This window comes from Myxocyprinus asiaticus, chromosome 27 (genome assembly GCF_019703515.2).
Source record: "Myxocyprinus asiaticus isolate MX2 ecotype Aquarium Trade chromosome 27, UBuf_Myxa_2, whole genome shotgun sequence".
Lineage (NCBI taxonomy): Eukaryota > Metazoa > Chordata > Actinopteri > Cypriniformes > Catostomidae > Myxocyprinus > Myxocyprinus asiaticus.
This window is the reverse complement of record NC_059370.1, coordinates 6,179,975-6,199,504: the sequence shown is the minus strand read 5'-3', so window position 1 is coordinate 6,199,504 and position 19,530 is coordinate 6,179,975. Positions and strand designations below refer to the sequence as shown.

At 36.7% G+C, this 19,530-nt stretch overlaps 1 pseudogene; it reads left to right on the top strand.

Annotated features, from left to right (window-relative positions):
- The first annotated feature begins 10,184 nt into the window (after positions 1-10,184).
- The window catches only part of LOC127418342 (nucleophosmin-like), a 61,163-nt pseudogene continuing 51,817 nt past the window's right edge, over positions 10,185-19,530 (top strand).

Sequence of the window (19,530 nt, the reverse complement as noted above, 5' to 3'; positions counted from 1 at the left end):
ATTGTGACTTCTAAAAAGATTCTGTTGAAGAAATTTTCCTTGGTTGTGTTGTTGGTGTGTGCTTCCTTCGTAGATTCAGACCCTTTAAGCAAAACCTCAAATTATTTTGGAATCATCTTAAAGGTTAAGTGTTTAATTTTTGTGCCTCTGGCATCACCAAACTTTGGAGCCCCTTAGAGAACAGAACAGGAATTTATTTTTCTGAAATTGTTCAACATGATCACACGGGAAGTCGGCATGTTGTTTCCGAGAGTTCCAGTACCCTAGAATCTGCCACCTTATGCCAACTCACTGACAAGCGTCATCTCCTATCAGGCATTTTTGCATCAGCTCCAGGGTGTTCACCTTCCTCCTATGGCGCGACTGGAAGCGTGTTGCATCAGCAGTGTGAGAGACCCAGGTTCACATCCTGCATTGAAACCAGGAAGTAATCACATTTTCATAATCAGTGACGAACATGATTCGGAGGTTGCATTTTCCCCTTTAACATTACGTTTTTAATCCAATGATGGTTAGGTTTAGGTTTGGGTTGGGGGGTTCAGTTTATAAAATATGCATTCCTCTTCACTGTATTACATCCTGTACTGTGGAAAACAACACGCTTCATAACTCGCATTTGGCACCCCTCTGTGGACATTTCACCCAGAAAATGGAGCTCACACATGCACATACGCACAACAACACTTACCGCCTTGGCCACTGGGGGGCAGTTTATCGATACTGGTAAGCACAGAACGATTTTACCTGAAGAAAAGTCAACCTATTGTTTCCGATTTCACTGTAAGATCAGTCTTAATAGTTTTGTGCTCCTTTACAAAAGTTTAGCATTCTCTTGCGATTATTTTGGGTTACCTCGCAATAAATTAACTAGGATTTTACTACAATATCCATACTTGAATAATGGTATTTGCAGTAAATCCATAGTAACCACAAAATGTACCATGCTTTTACAGCAATATCTAACTATATATCAACTATTATATTTGTAGTAAAACCATAGCCACAAAATGTACCATGGTGTTGTTCTACTGCAACCATATTTTAACCATGATATTCGGTGTGAAACCATAGTAATAATACAGAAAAATGAAAACAATGGTAATAAAAATAATAACCTTTCTGGCAAATAAATAAATAAAATAATAATAATAATAATAATAATAATAATAATAATAATAATAATAACAATAAAAGGTAACTACAGTATAACTAAAGTAATTTCATGGTTAATTTGTTGTACAAGTTTTTTATTTATTATTTTTTTTTTAAACATATTTAAAACACATGCCTTTCCGGAAATTAAGCACTTTGGTAAAGTGGCTTAACTATAGTAAACCTCCAGTAAAAATTTTATCATTTTTTGTGGCAAGAACCATGGTTTTTAAGACATGTACCACAAATTAAAAACATAGTATTTTAGAGTTATTTATATTCATGGTGTTACAATACTAAAACTACCCAAACCAAAACTGAAAATTCTCTCATAATTTCCTCACCCTCATGTCATCCCAGATGTGTATGATTTTCTTTCTTCTGTTGAACTCAAATTAAGATTTGTAGAAGAATATTTCACCTCTGTATGTCCACACAGTGCAAGTGAATGACAACGTTGAAGCTTCAAAAAGCACATAAAGGCAGCATAAAAGTAATCCATTTGACTCCAGTGGTTTAATCTATGTCATCAGAAGAAATATAATAGGTTAGGGTGTGAAACAGATCAATATTTAAGTCCTTTCTTTTACTACAAATCTGCACCTTTGATCAGCCCTGACCCGTAGGTGTTTTTTTAGTTTTTATTTATTTTTAGAATGATTATGATTTTTATTACCACAGTTTTGGTTTTCTTTATTGTTACTCTGGTTTTACCATGAATATCATAGTTCAAATAAAACCATGGTTATTGTTGTGGTTACTATGGCTTTACTATGAATACCAGTTCAACTGTGATACAATTGCAAAACCATGGTTAACCATTATGAAAATTAACCATTGTTTTACTGCTGTGACAGTAGTTTTACCATGGCAAAACCATAGTAAGGACAAAATGAACCATTCTTACTACAGTCATAGTTACTACAATATTACCATAGTAATACCATTTGTGGCGAGTAGAACGGAGCGGGAACAGTGGGATAAACATAGGGGGTAGAACCTACATTAGAATTTTACGAGATTGAGAGGAAAGGGTAGCTAACTACGCCACCCTGGGGATCTCACCCAGGGAATATATATACTGACAAGGAGTTAAATCCACCCACAAAAGGTTCGTGTCCACCAATGAAGGCGTGGATACCAGTACAAAAATATATTCTTTTTATTTTCCAAAATAAATCAATATAAAATTATAAAATTCAATTCAAAATACTGTGACAAGATTCAGCCTGAATGGCAGGTTTCATATTACATCAAATAATGGCAGCTGCAGGGGGGACAGACCCACACAATTACATACATACTATCAAAACACTAAACAGGGCTGAGGCTTACCAGCAGGGAGAATCTAATTACAAACACTATCTGTCCTGAAAAGCACCACAATCAAACGTGTTTCACACACACACACACACACACGTATCCAAAAATGATGTGGTAATAAGCACAGCACAGCACGTAGTGTAGAAAAAACACCACCAGGCACAGAAATGGAAGCCAGTCTCCCTGCTGCAAACACCTAGCTGCTGTAAAAGGTAAGACGAACAAAACAATGATTAAATTCAAATACAAATGATCAACACCAATTGGACACCACACTGGCAATAGGCAATCAATGAATGACATCGTTACCCAATCACTAAAAACAGGGAGATGACAGCCTACCTGCCACACATGGATAACTATATGGATACTACAGTATTGCTGTAGTAAAACCATGGTTTTTGTATCCAAACAATGGTTTAGAAATAAAAAAGAAAAAAACTGTTACTACAGTCGTTACCACAATATTACTATATTACTATAGGAGAGCCATTGTTAATTTATTGAAAGGGAACCTAATTCCTTCCCTGTCCTCGAAGGGGCTCTATACCAAACTTAATTGCACAGATAATGATTGCTTTCAGTCAGGTTTCCAGAACAATGGCATTGGTCAGACAAACAGATAGTCCAGTCCCAAAATCATAACACTGGTTCACCAAAAATGTATATGAAAAAAAATAAAAAAATAAATAAAAATTCAATTGAAAACAAATAAACAGCAATGTTTTGAAAGTGCCACAGTGTTAACAGTTTTGGGGGAAATTAACATACAAATGGCTTACTTACAGTCGTCTCTCCACATTTAGCTGTGATAGAAAAAGTCTCACAGCAACATGAAACAAAATTATAATAAATACACTGCACCTTGATTTTTTACCAGCTATATTTAGATTCCAGGTTGTTATTCACTGTCAATGTCTAATAACTTGTTTGTGAGAACCTGTGAGTGTTCCTGACACGTATTTTGGAGGCATTCATCACCCATGTCCACCCAGACACTGTAGGGGAGTAAACAACTGATGAGATCTCTGAGCCAAGACAGCAGTCAAAACAGGAGTTTCCTCTCTGGTTACCACAGAAGAGTGATATCAGGGTAACTCAGGGAGAGGATGTGCAATCATAGCAGTTTTATTCACAGTAAATGAGCCTTTACCTTCTGCGCTACACATGGCTGCATGTCCCAGGAAATGCTAAAGAGGTAAACTGATTACAGCTCTCCACCGCCAGTGGCTCTCACAAAAACAAGCACAAATAAGCTGGCACCATGGCTGAAAAACATGCATCTTTTAATGGGGAAAAATAATTGTATCAGATGTGTGCGTTTGCTTTGACCCATTATAAAATTAATTACACATAAAATCCAGTTATGTTCCATGACAGAGTAGGTGAATTAACTGGTTAATTGCATATTTTGGGTTCAATACAAGTTAAGCTCAATCAACAGCATTTTTGACAATATTGATTACAATACAAAAATTTGACATATTTTTTTTTTTTCTTACCTCTCATTTTTTTCATAAAGCAAAAATCTGGGTTACAATGAGGCAATTGCAATGGAAGTCATTGAGGCCAATCCGTAAGTGTTAAAATACTCACTGTTTCAAAAGTATCGCCACAAGACATAAACAATATGCAAGTTAACATGATTTCAGTGTTATAAAATCACTTACAAACCTTTTATGTGTAAAGTTATAGCCAATTTTATAACACTGTAACGTCGTAAACCCTAAAACACCCATTGCAACGACGATTTCAACAACTTTACAGCTCAAATGATACATACATTTTAACAGAAGAATAAAAGTGCTTTTATAAAATTATAAACTTCACATTTAAACCCTCCTAAAATTGGCCACATTCACTTCCATTGTAAGTGTCTCTGTGACAAGACAGGAGAGGAATGAGGATCTAAATGCAGCCTTTTATAATAAAACAAAGGTAAACCAGGTAACATAATGAAACAAAACACAGGGAACAAAGCACAGCATAATACAGATGAAGACTGACAAAAAACCAGGGGAAAACAAGGGCTTAAATACACAAGTGAAAACAAGGGAACGAGGAACACCTGGGGAAACAATCAGGGGAAAACCAATCATGAAAAGAAACTACAAAGGACTACAAAACTAACAGGAAACAGGAACAGGGAACTAAACCAGAATTTCAGCATAAAAGTCAAAATAAACAACAGGGAATATGTGACAGTTTCACTGTAACCCAGATTTTTGCTTTTTTTTAAGAAAAGGAGGGATGAGTCGTAATACATTTTTTTAGTAATCAACATTATGCCACAAATGCTGTCGATTGAGCTGAACTTGTATTGAACCTGGAATATTCCTTTAAGGTCTTGGAATTTGTTACTGGAATTACCAAAGACAAATTCCAAAAAAAAAAAAAAACTTTTTAGATACACTGTAAAGATGATTTGTCAGGTAACCTGAAAAGTGGTAACTTCTAAATGAATTAGTTTTATTCATTTCAAAAATATTATTTATTAAAAGTGTATTAAGTCATTTTGTCTGTTTTGCCGGCTGACACGCACAACTTGAAGAGCTGTTTTTAGTGTTAAATTACTGTCAGAAGAAGAGTTTTTACTCTTGTAAGTGATTCTCATGAAACCTGACATAAAAAAAATAAAAAATAAAAATTAAAAAATGTTTGGACCTATTACACTTCAAAATCAAAAGAAACAGTAGCAATTTACAATAAGGTTCCCTTTGTTAACATTAGTTAATGCATTAGTAATCAGGAACTAACAAAGAACAATATATTTTACACCATTAATTAATCTTGGTTAATGTTAGTTTAGAAAAATACTATTGTTAACCCTCCAAGAGGGTCATTATGATATTCTTATCACCGCAACATGAAAAAAAAAAAAAAAAAAAACATTTAAATTTTAAAGTATTTATATGTCATAGTAGTACACACTTGGTGGTGCCTTTAATTTAAAACATAATAGTACACCAGCATCTTTTTTTACTGCATTGTTTTATTTTTATAACAACTGTCCCACAGTCAAGGTAAATCAAGGTAAAATTCAATATGAATATTTTTTTTGGGCGTCACTTCCAATGAAGCCTTAACTTTGCCAAATTGTATTTAACTGTATGTATTTAGGATACATAAAATGTTAGCTATGAAATTATCCTATGCAAGATAAAGGACTCTGCTATTTTGTTTTAAAATAACAAAAATGTAATTTTCACCACAGAATTCTTTTAAACACAATACCAAATTAAAGATGTGCTGAAATGACACTGTGATGGGAATTTTCATGACTTCAAGAAAAAAAATAAAATAAAAATAATAATAATAAAAAATAAAAAAGATCACCTGTGATGCATATACATACACTGCTAGACATTGTAAGTAGACAAATATAAACTATTTACAGCATGAAAAATGGTTTAACAGGATGTAAAAAAAAAAAGTGAAGTGGAGCACAATCAGTGGCGTAACAACAGGGAGGGCAGAGTGGGTAGCTGCCCTAGCGCCCTGAGGTAAAAGGGGGCCTGTGATGGCCGAACCAAAAGTGAATTATAAAAATGAACATGGGATAGACGGGCGATGAAAAACCGTGGGGTGAATGTAAGGCAAAAATGACCTGGTTAAGACCTGTCAGTGTCAGAGTCGGTTGCTGCAATGATGCCTCTTCTACCCCCATTTCCTCTTCCAGTCTTCCAACAGCTTTAATCTTCCTGTCTGTTCTGCCACAGCGACGTGACTTGGCTCATTTTGCTGAAATTCCTTTCAGCCTCTGTTTTCGAAGCTCTTTATTGTGTTTGGCCACAGGTGCTCTGAGCTTCTCATTTTCCTCCTGATGCATCTTTATATTTTTTCCTTCCTATCTACCTGAAAGCCCTCACCCCATCCAATAAAATGTTACCACACAAGATGAGCGAGAAACAGAGGTTAAAAGTATCACACTTCCTATCTCGCATGATGTTTCTAGACAGGCTCCTGTTTATCTCGCAGACATTGCAAACCAATATGACCTATATGGCCTCCACTGTTCCTCATAATAAGTCTGCACTTTCAGATTGCATCAGATGTCAAACAGTTCAAAGATCCACCGCAACGTATTTTCCAAACATCAAGAAAAGGATAAGCACAGTTAAGGCTAGAAGAGGGCTACAGGCTGCAAGAACATGCAGCCAGTGTAAAAGACTATGCAACGTCCATACAGCAGATGATGTTAGTACTGATTACATAAAATGTCCGAGTCTTTTTTTTTTTTTTTAACTCAGCGCAATGAAAAGATTTAGTGTGAAAATAAGCTGTGTTGACATGATTTATTTTTATCTTTATATAGATGTCAGCGCAAGGTTAAAGTTTGATACTGGCAGCTGTTATGTCTATCTGTGTGTCTAGCCACTCAAATCTTCCAAAAGACTTCAACAAAATTCCGTCAAAATTGTCACCAAAGGAAACAACAAGAAGAAAAATATCTGATATACCGTACCTGTAGTGTACCCGTATGGATGCCCAATGTCCCGTTTTTTTAGTGGTGAGATGCTTGAGGCCCTCCCATTTGGACGGTGAAACTTCCCATCCAGTGTTCACATAGCAAAGTTGGCAACCCTACTCATTTGTCATAATGATAACACTTTAGATGAATGTTCCCTTTGTTAAGGGTTTATAAAGGGCTTTATTAATGATTAAGAATTCATTTATTAACGCATTCTTAATCACTGATATGCATTTAGAACAACATGCATAAAAGGGTGATTTTCATGGTACCTGCCAGTGAGCCCTTTTACCTAACATGTTATAACTGCTTAATAACACTTATTCAACATAAGTAACCTATGAAAATTGACCATAAATGTAAAGAAGACACATACAAAGTATTTATTAAAGGAGCTGCCAACATTATAAACCTATGTAAAGTTCAGTATGGTTTAATGGTCATTCAGCTTTATTATATGAGATATGCTGTGAATGAGAATGAACAGCTAAAAAGTGCTTTTGCAGAGGACTTTAGGTAACTAGGACTAGGTAAGTTGGGACAGCACTTGGAGTAGCATCATTCTTTTGACATCAATGTGACAAGGAAAGTGAAAACACAAGTGAGTCAAGACAGTATAGTCATGCATATAAACACAAAGCGGACTATAGCAAAATGACATAATCCTTCCTTTTAATCTCACTATAATAGTCTCTATTTGCAGCATTGTGACATAAATCATGAATAAGGGTATTTAACAGTATGTTTTTGTAATAAAAGTATGAATAAGTGTAATAATTAAGAATTTAGAACATGTAAGTTAAAATGCTCACTATTTGGCAAGTATTGCATGAAAGCAACCCTTTTTATTTATGTTATTATAATTACATTTATAATACATTTGTTAATTACTTATGAGCCATTAATAAACCCCTTTATAAACCATTAATGTAAAGTGCTACCACTATTAATTGTATTGTGTCTATATCTGTATTATATCAGCCATTAGCCACATTGCTATATACAGGATATCGGCATCAACCACTAAATTAAAGATTCACCAAATACTCCGGTTAACATGACAAATGCCTGTGTAATGATACAACACTGCTATTATTTCAGGTGAAAACCCATGAATAATGAACACACACCCTGTAATTGCAAATGAAAAGGTGCACTGAATTAAAAGGGTTGCCAGATACAATCAGTGTGACATTTTCTGTATTATGTTGATTAAAACTAATAAGCAGATGACTACATGTTTACACCATCCATTAGAGGTCTTAATAGAATGAAGCGTTTATTTGAATGTTAAGCAATGTGTTGACAGAGTTCAGAGATTACTCTTTTAAACAATGAGTTCCGACATTCACGCATGTGTTTTGGGGAATGTCATCACACTAGCATGTCTTTGTGTGTATACGGGTTACTCACGTTGAAGTGCTGCCTGTTTTGAACAGTTTTCTCTCAAGATGTCTCTTTTAGCAATAGCCTGCATGAAGGGTGGAAGCGATTATCTTCATCTTTATTTATGGCTGTCACCTCAAACAAAGCGACAAGCTTTGTTCTGTGAATAGGAAATCAACTAAATCCTCTGAAGATTTTAATAAATAGCAGAGGCGCGCCATGGCCTGCTGACCTACAATGTGTCTATTGCTAAAGTGTGCCAGTGTAGCCTACAAGATGAGGCAGTATTTTAACAGTTGTTGAGTTTTTTTCACATTAAATCATTAAAGGAATAGTTCACCCCAAAATTAAAATTCTGTCATCTTTTACTCATGTCATCCCAGATGACTTTCTTCCTTCTGCAAAACCCAAATTAACATTTTCAGAGAAATATTTCAGCTCTGTAGGTCCATACAATGCAAGTGAATGGTGGCCAGAACTTTGAAGCTCCAAAAAGGACATAAAGGCAGCATAAAAGTAATCCACACGACTCAGGTGGTTAAATCCATGTCTTCAGAAGTGTTATGATAGGTGTATGATGGGTGAGAAACAGGTCAATATTTAGGTTGTTTTTTAATACAAATCTCAACCTTTGACCAGCCCCGACCAGTCAGTGGCAATATGCACAAAAAATGTGAATCACCAAAAAAAAAAAAAAAAAAAAAGATGAAGAATGTGGAAGTGAAAGGGAAAGTGGAGATTTATAGTAAAACAAAAGGACTTAAATGTTGAAGTGAAATGTTTCTCTCTCACACCTATTATATCACTTCAGAAGATATGATTAAATCACTGGAGTCGTATGGGTTACTTTTATGCTGCCTTTATGTGCTTTTTGGACCTTTTGGTTTCAGTCACCATTCACTTGCATTGTGAGGACCTACAGAGCTGACAAATTCTTCTAAAAATCTTAATTTATGTTCTGCAGAAGAAAGAAAGTCATACACATCTGGGATGGCATGAGGGTGAGTAAATGATGAGAGAATTTTCATTTTTGGGTGAATTATCCCTTTAATTCAGTCACCCACATTTGTTAACACCAGGCCATTTACTAACTCTCACCAAATTGATATGATCTGATCATTTTTTTTTTTTTTTTTAGGTTCAAAAAAATAAATAAAAATGGCTGTTCATAGAGCCTATAAGTCTGTCACATGATTTATCAGGACATCTATTTCAATTTTCTGTCAGGGGAAAAAAACAAAAACATTTTATGAGCCATATTCAAAAATGAATAAATAAATAAACTGCGTACAGCACCTTTAAAGTAACCATGAAACCCATGTCAAATGTGAAGCACAAAAAATGCATTTGATCATACAATAAAAACTTAGAATTAACTTTGAACTAAATCAGAGGTTCTCAACCTTTTTAAAATATTCGAAGGCCCCCCAATTCCAGAAATGTCTAGATCTGTATATTCTTCATAAAAAGCAAGCTGCTGAAGGCAGTTATTGCATTTTTAGCATTTTCAGTAAGTTTAATTATAATACTTATATCAAAATTATAATAATCTATCATATTTAAATACTTTTAAGAGATCTTGAGGCCCCCCTGGAAGTGTGCTGAAGCCCCCTAGTGGGTCCCGACCCCCTTGTTTAGAACCACTGAACTGAATAATTTAGCACTCAAACGAACCGCCTTGTAGTTACACACAAACAAGCGCACTGAATATTTATTATATGGCGTTATCTGGCGAATAAATGTGGTACTGCAAGTGAGAAATGTATAAACAACTGGCCTTTTAGTTCATCCTCCAGGATGCACGCCATTGGATGACACCCGCTCAATCGAGCGCTCTGATTCGCCCATTCACATGTCAATCTTCACGCCGGAACTACGATTGCAGCACCAATAGTGGCGCAAATATGGAGGACAATAATAAAGACCTCAGCCGACCTCAGATGTATTTATTTGGTAAGCTAAAATAAACCCACACGTTGAATAATCATATATGTGTGGTAAACGGTTAATTGCAATCATTTGACACGCCTTTACTGCATTATTTCCGCATTTAAAAGAGAATTGTGCAGGCAAATGCAGTTAGCCTCATGCCTTTTGCCTTTGTAGCCTAAAACTAATGTTGAGGATGAGCTGAAATGTTGTTATTATTGTCTGCTTTCCTCAGTAAAGGATGCTATTGTGTAACATGTTGGATTGTGTATATACAGGTGGATTTCTCTAGAGTACAGTATTTCATGTCATTTATTTGAGAATGAAAGACTTGTTTTGTTTTCTTCTGCAGGTTGCTCGTTGAAAGCAGAGAAGAAAGAGCACAAAGTTGAGGTTGATGATGATGATGATGAGCATCAGCTGTCACTCAAAGCGGTGAGGAAGAGGATTTCATGAATTTGTCACTAAAGATAATCAGTTTCACAGCTGTCCAGATCTGCGTGGAACAGTTAAATAAATACTGCACAAGCAATATATGCAGAAGTCAACAGGCGCTGTCATAAAGTACCTGAAGATTCTGTTGAAATATAAAGGATCATGTTCCATATTCAGTTCTTTAACATATTAACATTCTGGTCTAATCTATATTTTTCTATTCTTCATTTCTAGAGTTTAACATTCTAAAGATGTTTTAAAATGTATTTTGTTCTAATATGTATTATTCTATTTTTGAGTTCTAGAGTGTAACGCTCTTTGAACTTTTTTCAGTTCTGTTCTATTCTGTACTTTTATTAACCAAAGTGTCATTCAACTATCACAATGTATAGTCAGGACATTAATAATGTGAAAAATTACTATTACAAAAAAAAAAAAAAAAAAAAAAAAAGAAAATTAAACTACTTCAAAGAGCACCCCACACTTCCTGTATCACTTGCTATAGATGTGACTGTCTTGTCGGGCACTTCTCACACACCTTACAGTCCACTGATCCCACAAAAGCTCAATGGGGTTAAGATCCACAACACTCTTTTCCAATTATCTGTTGTCCACTGCTTGTGTTTCTTTGCCCACTCGAACCTTTTCTTTTTGTTTTTCTGTTTCAAAAGTGCCTTTTTCTTTGCAATTCTTCCCATAAGGCCTGCACCTCTTAGTCTTCTCTTTAGTGTTGTACATGAAACTGGTGTTGAGCGTGTAGAATTCAATGAAGCTGTCAGCTGAGGACATGTGAGGCATCTATTTCTCAAACTAGAGACTCTGATGTACTTATCCTCTTGTTTAGTTGTACATCTGGCCTTCCACATCTCTTTCTGTCCTTGTTAGAGCCAGTTGTCCTTTGTCTTTGAAGACTGGAGTGTACACTTTTGTATGGAATCTTCAGTTTTTTGGCAATTTCAAGCATTGTATAGCCTTCATTCCTCAAATTAATGATTGACTGATGAGTTTCTATAGAAAGCTGTTTCTTTTTTGCCATTTTGACCTAATATTGACCTTAAGACATGCCAGTCTATTGCATACTGTGGTAACTCAAAAACAAACACACAGACAATGTTAAGCTTTATTTAATGAATCAAATAGCTTTCAGCTGTGTTTGATATAATGGCAAGTGATTTTCTAGAACCAAATGATCAATTTAGCATGATTACTCAAGGATAAGGTGTTGGAGTGATGGCTGCTGGAAATGGGGCCTGTCTAGATTTGATCAAAAATGACTTTTTTCAAATAGTGATGGTGCTGTTTTTTACATCAGTAATGTCCTGACTATAATTTGTGATCAGATGAATGCCACTTTGGTGAAATAAAGTACCAATTTCCTTCCGAAACAGCAAAATCTGTATATTATTCCAAACTTTTGTCCACCAGTGTGTATGTTCATCTTCTGATCTTCTCCTTGAAATCATCCAGAACAAAGTCCTGAAATAAACACCACAAAGACAATTAAAACATTAACATTATTTTTAAAAGTATAGCAATGTGCGACATGAGCAGTATTGGAAATGTCTCAAAGATAAATTAAAACAGATTACAGTATTTAAAAAAAGTAAATTTCACAAAATTCACTTGTTTTATTCCACTGCCACCCTCCTGAGTAATGCCAACAATAAGAACACAAAACATTAACTAAATCCCATGGTTAAACAATAGTTACTGTAGTGAAACCATGGTTAATTTTTGTAAGGGTAAACAAAACCGAAGTCTAATACATTTCTGTTTAAGCTCACAAACGTAAAAAAAAAAAAAAACAAAAAAAAATATAAGAAGTTACCCATTTTGATCCCAAAAAATCAAACATCTTTTTAATAGAAGTATCGGTATCGACGATATTGGACTTGAAATGATTGGTACCAGATCGAAAAGAAAATAAGTGGTATCGCCCATCCCTACAGGCAACAGTAAAATAAATAAAAATATATATATATTGAATCGTTACCTCTGAATGCCTTTCTTCCCATGAGATTCCAAAGGGTAAAATTAATCAACCCCTCTTTTTGCAGTTTGAACAAATAGTTATAGTCTGATAGTCTGCAGTCTGGTATGGTTAATTACACTATTAGACCCAATAACCTATTGCATACCAACATGAAAAACCATTTCACCAAATGTTGAAATGACAATGTAACAGTATATAAGGACGGGCAAGGAGGAGGTGTGAACCGGCTGAACAGTAAACAACATTTAATGATAAAACTGAACATAAAACAAACGTAAACAAACAGACACATATGCAGCACAGCCACGTGCGTCTCTCTCTCTCCCGAATCGGCATCTCTGGCTGCCCTTTATCTCGCTCTCCCGCTAATCAGCTGATTCAGCGCCGGCCGTGCTCCATCACGGGGCGAAACAGGTCTGACTAACCCCCAACCCCCCCCCAAATCTCTGGAGGGGAGACGCTGCCCTTCCGGCCGTTCTGTCAGCCGGTGGTCAACCCCACCTCCTACGAACCTGGGGGAGAGACGAGGGGAGGTGTGGGGAGAGGGAAAGTGCGAGCGGAGACACAGAGAGAGAGAGAGAGATAGAGGAGAAGGAGAGAAGAACTTGCTCGCTGGCACCCGGACGCGCTGTCACCCAGTCCTCAACCACTCCTCCACCCTCTGGCGGACGCCAGCTCGCTCTTCCCCTGGTGGACAGCAGCGAGTCCTCCGACCCCTGGCAGACGGAACCGCTTCTCCCCTTCTTGGCAGACGGCCGCGGTTCCTCCGGTTCTCGCCGTCCGTCAGCGACCCCCTCTGTTCCCAGGCAGACGGCCGTGGCTGCTCCCTTGGCGGATGGCAGCGGCAAGGAATCTGCGACAGCGCATCCTTCCTCTCTCCCAGGTTTTGGCACCACTGTAACAGTTCATGGATGGGCAAGGAAGAGGTGGGAACTGGCTGAACAGTAAACAAAGTTTTATTGAGAAACTCAACTTAAAACAAACGTAAACAAACACATATGCAACGCGGCCATGTGCGTCTCTCTTTCTTCCGAACCGGAGTCTCTGACAGCCCTTCATCTTGCTCTCCCGTGCTCCATCACGGCCCGGCCATGCCCTCCTCCTCATCACAGACATTTAAGTAAACTCATTACCAAAATGGGCAACAATGGGTAATTTTGGCTATTTGTTTTTCTGATCTTATGATGTTGATCTACATTAATGTCACTATTTGGATCTAAGCCTACTGAGCATATGTCCACACTAATAACAAACAAACTTGGTATGACTTTATTAATGTTGGAAGACTGATTTTATGATATCGCATAATAATTGGGTGCAGCGTTTCAATGAGAAAATGACGGTTCATATTTCATACAATGTCATAATCAGACAAGACCATCAGTTTGTAAACTGAGGCACAAGTTCACATGGACACACTACTGGATTATATGCTCCATTTCACACCGAACACACACTCATGAATATAAAGATGCCCCCTTAAATTGTCGCTTCCTAGTAGCTCAAATGGATAGTGTGCTACATTGTCGTGCTGATCATATTATTTATGGCCGAGTTCGAATCTCCTACCTCGGTTTTGAATTTTTTTAATCTTGCGTACTTCTGCCGTTTGATCTAATAAGACCACTTATTTTAATCTGTACAATGATGCCAGCATCATGTAGTAATTTTACATTTAATGAAGAGTAAAATATTGAGTCAGAAGCATGATTTTCAGAATCTACGAATCAATGGCCGTTCATTCACTTCTTGTGTAAAACGGAGGAAGGTCAACAGTTAACATGAAAACCAGTTGAACCGTAACACCGGTATTGGACATGCAGCTGATACCCCCCCCCCCTCCACACACACACACACAATAAATAAAATTGCAGTTCATAAGTCTGCTTATGTTTTTTTGTCTTAATGTACATTATTTAATACTGTGCCTGTTATATTCTCATGGCATTAAAAATAGCAGCGAGGTTCGGGAATTCATTGCACTAAGCTTGTAATGTTTTAGACAAATGTATTGCAGAACCACACTGCTATTTTTATTTCGAGGACAATATAACAAAGTATTGCAATAATTTAAATAAAGACTAAACAGCGAGCAGTGTTTTCTTTTATTTTTAATATATGTTTTATACTATAGGCTACTGATATTCCTAATGTACATGATTCTACATGTATTTATATCACTGTACCTTGTGTTATATTATCCAGGCATTAATCCAGACATTATAAAAAGTGAAGTTTGGTTCTGGAGTCTGTTTGAAAGATACTCATAGCAAAATACATGTGCAAATAAATACTGAACAGCGGTCTTTACTAGTGGTCGACCAATATATCGCAGAGGCCGATAAATCGGCCGATATTCAGACTTTTTTAATTATCGACATTGGCCGATACATTTTTCTGTTTGGGCGATTTGTTTCTTGAGGGTGCCGAAAATCGCCTGCTTGCATGTGAAGTGACTGACACATGTAAATGACCAGTCATGGTTCGTTTTGTTGTTACGTGCCATCGTGTTACTACAATAATAGACCGGAGTGCAACACAGTCTCTTTTAAACGGTCCGCATATCAGAGCCGCGACAGATGCGTTTGAGGTCATAATGTTAAAGTGCTCACCTGTTTCATTCACCCTCTCTCCTCAGCAGTTCCCTGTAACTTTCAACTGTCTTGTCTAATGATAAAAAGGCAAATATCAATAAAACTAATATCATATACCATCTGCAAATATGCACATATCTCGTTTAAACAGATGTAATAAACCAACCTCACACAACTTGAGCAGATCCAGAATCCTGTGGAGCGCTCATTTATTTACTTCTAAAGCATGTATTCTACCAGCCTCTCCTCAGCAGTTCCCTGTCACTTTTCACTTTCTTTTCTAATGATAAAAGCAAATATCAATAAAACGTCTATTATATACCGTTTGCAAATATGCAGATATCTCGTATAAACAGATGTAATTCACGAACCTCACAAAAATCCAGCATTTTCTTCCCAACGAGTGCTCATCAAATATCTTCCTCTGAAGCGCATATTCTAGCAGCCAGAATCAAAACTTCAGGATCAAAAGTTCCTCTGATTCACAAATCATGATGGTCAGTGGTCACAATCCAAGCTGGCGATTCAGGCTGTTTAAACTGTAAGGAGATTGCTGCTCATGCTGGATCCGCACGAGCACGTGAGTGCAACCAAAGTCTTTCTAGCAAGTCACAGTCCACTGTCGGTCATGTTTGGAACACTCTCGAGAGGCTATTTCCAGTCATGACAGTGCCGCTCCTATCAACTTGAATGGGGAAAGACCGAAATCTCCAAAAACGGTTGGTCAAGATTACGATCAAAGAACATACACTACTGGTCAAAGGTTTTGTAACACTTGACTGAAATGTTTCTCATAATCGTAAAAATCTTTTGATCTGAAGGCGTATGCTTAAATGTTTGAAATTAGTTTTGTAGACAAAAATATCATTGTGCCACCATATTCATTTATATAATTATAAAACTAAAATGTAATAAAAAAAGTTTTTTAAATTGATGACTTGGACCAAATAATAAAGAAAAGCAGCCACTAATTGCCCAACATAGATGTGAACTCCTTCAATACTGTTTAAAAAGTATCCCAGGGTGATACCTCAAGAAGTTGGTTGAGAAAATGTCAAGAGTACATTTCTGCAAATTCTAGGCAAAGGGTGACTACTTTGAAGATGCTAAAATATAACACAGTTTTTGAATTATTTTGGATTTTGTTTAGTCGCAACATAATTCCCATAGTTCCATTTATGTTATTGTATAGTTTTGATTACTATTATTCTAAAATGTGAAAAACAAAATTATAATAAAGAATAAGTGTTTCAAAACTTTTGACCGGTAGTGTTTATTAAATCAGAAGTAAAATCTGACAACCCTGGTATCATAAATGGTGCTTCTTTACCTCAGATTAGGCTAAAAAACAACATTTTCCCAGCCTGTATAGCTAATGCGCATGCGCGTTCTCGAGTTGATTGATGGGCAATGTCTGCATCTAAAAGGTGATTGGCTCTTTTACCTGTAAGGCGGGACTTCCTATCTACATCTGTTGACCGTTGGCTGCCGTTGGGCATTCAAATTTCTCCCATTCATTTTAGTCTCTGGTGCAACTTCAAAGTAAAAGCACTTCGCATGCTCTATAAGTAAATGTCTTACTCGCAATGCACTGAATGTACAATTGGTTTGATTCTGTATTTTTTGAGTAAATGCGATTTCTAACGTGGACATGCCATCCATGGTTGCTGGAGTACTGTGTGTAGTGTTATTTCCTTCTTAATATTTGAACAATTTCTTCATGTGCAAATAAATTACTAAATTTATTTGATGACTAAACAGAAATCAGAAGAATCTGCTATCTACCATTTAAAATACAATATAATTTTTTTAGATTCCTTTTTACAAAGTTTTGTGTGAAATTGAGTAAATATAGTGCTAAATAATAATTTATTATTATTATTTTTAGAAACGTTATGATTATGTTATTTACAATATTACATTGTGTGATATATTAGCATTGTATCGGCCTATCGGCCACCCTGCTCTCTGGATATCGGCATCGGCCATTAAAAAGACCCATATCGGTTGACCACTACGCTTTACTCATCTCACTCACATAGAAAAACACAGATTATATAATCTTCAAAATGCATCAACACCATGGAAAAGAACATAATGAAAAAGCTATGCCAAATAAGGTAAATAAATGCTTTAACAGCATTCAGTATATTAATCAGCTGAAGGTGCGGACAGGAGACTGGTATGACAACAGCACTGCAACAGCGCCGCCTACTGTACAGGAGTGAAATTGTTTTTAATTCCACTTTTTACGGACTCTGTGTGAATAGACATTCCATCAGAGGTTCATCTCGCAAAATCGTCACGGATTTGGTGTGAACAGGCCTTAACCATCTTACCTACTCACGCAGACACGCATATGGGAAAATGGCTCACGGAAACAAGAAACTCTATGCAGTTTCACACGTATGCCAGCAACCCCATGGATGCACATATACTTAGAAAATACTCGCTCATTAATGTCACTCGATGGATGATCATGTACTTGTGAAATACACGGAGCATGCACATAGCCTATACTTAAGAAAAACTGACTTACATAGTCTGTGGAGGTAAAAAGTGACCAGCCACCCCCTCTCTGGATTGGCGCACTCATAAATTGTATTTCTAAATAACTCGCGCATATATGCAACTCGAAGGATGCCCATGTAATTATAAAATACTCACGCATCCATGCAACTCGATTGACGCACATATGCTACCTGTTAAATACTCAGGCTTACATGTCATCACGGTGCGTGCACATACCCTACACTTACTTGCTGAGTCGATGGATGTACACATGAATTTTTCATGCGTATGTGAAAAGTTGATGAAGATTATTAAACACGTGTGCAAACTCGCTGCACTTATGTAATACTTAGACATGCAAATTCGATATTGACGCTTATGAAACACTCTTGTTCAAAAGACAATTTCAAATGTAACAAAGGTTAAGGTTGGGAAAGGAGGAGGTGGGAACCGGCTGAACAGTCAAAATAATATTTAATAAGAACTTAAAAAGACACACAACATAAACACACACATGGCAGCTGCATGTGGCTCTCTCTCTCCCGAACTGCCGCGTTCCGCCGCATTTATCCCTTTCCTCGGCTGATTAGCCCAACTGGGGGCCAGGCATGCGTAGTCACGGCCTGGCCCCACCCTCCTCCTCGTCACAAATATTTTATATAATTTATTTAAAGACAGCTTACCTGAAAAAGCTTCCACCGTCATCACCGAGCTTCTCAAAATGGCATTCTCGGTCGTTCTTGCGTATCACATGGTTTGTAGTAAAATACATAAAAATGTAAGTATGCATGCTTAATTTTAACTGACAGTTGACACATCTCATTATTTGTTCATTGTTTGCATCACTCTGAGTTCATGATATTACTTACATTTTTGTGGCGCACACATTAATGCATTTTAAGTCAAACTAATAATGTCGGAAATATGCAATTATTTGAGAAAAAAAAATATTTATCTTAATACGTTTTTGTTGTTTTTCAGTGTATGTTATTGTCAGTGTCCTTCACCTTTGTTCTCAGGTGTGTTTGGGTGCAGAGGCGGAGGATAAATTTCACACTGTAGAGATGGAAGGATTGACTTACGGTGGCAAAACAGCCAAAATCACTCTTGCTGTATTGAAACCATCCGTTCTGCCTTCTGTAAGTGTGCTAAATTTCTAAAAAGTTTCATCTGTTATACACATGTGCACTGAAAGAACACAATGCTCAAGTTTGGCTCTATGTGATTAGTTGTAGATGTCTATTCATGAAAACAGTAAACAGTTATTACCATGCTATTCTATTGCAGTCTGTTCTGTTAATAGTGAAATGACAGCAGGGCACAACAATAAAGATCGTCCTTTGTCCTGGGGCCAGTGTGAGAGAGTTTCGGCCCAGTTGACAGAACTGCCACTTTCCTCTTGGCAGGCCCAGATGGAATCTCCAGATCTGCATTATGAAATTAGCCAAAATATTTAATAAACAAACATGCAAGGGGTGGGGAATGTGTAGAACTTTTATCAATGACCGATGTTGCAATTCTGTGGTAATCTGAGTTTTCTGCGGAGTTCTGTGTGTGCCGATTCAGTCTGGGCCTGCCTATTTCTGCTGTCTTGTCACTAAATCTTACATTTGCTAATATCGTTAATGTGTTTTTATGCCTTATAAACCCAAACATTTGGAGTTCTGTGTTGTATTAAACATTCTGAATTCTGCTGGTTATTGCACCAAGTTTATTGTATATTGACAAGGCTGTAT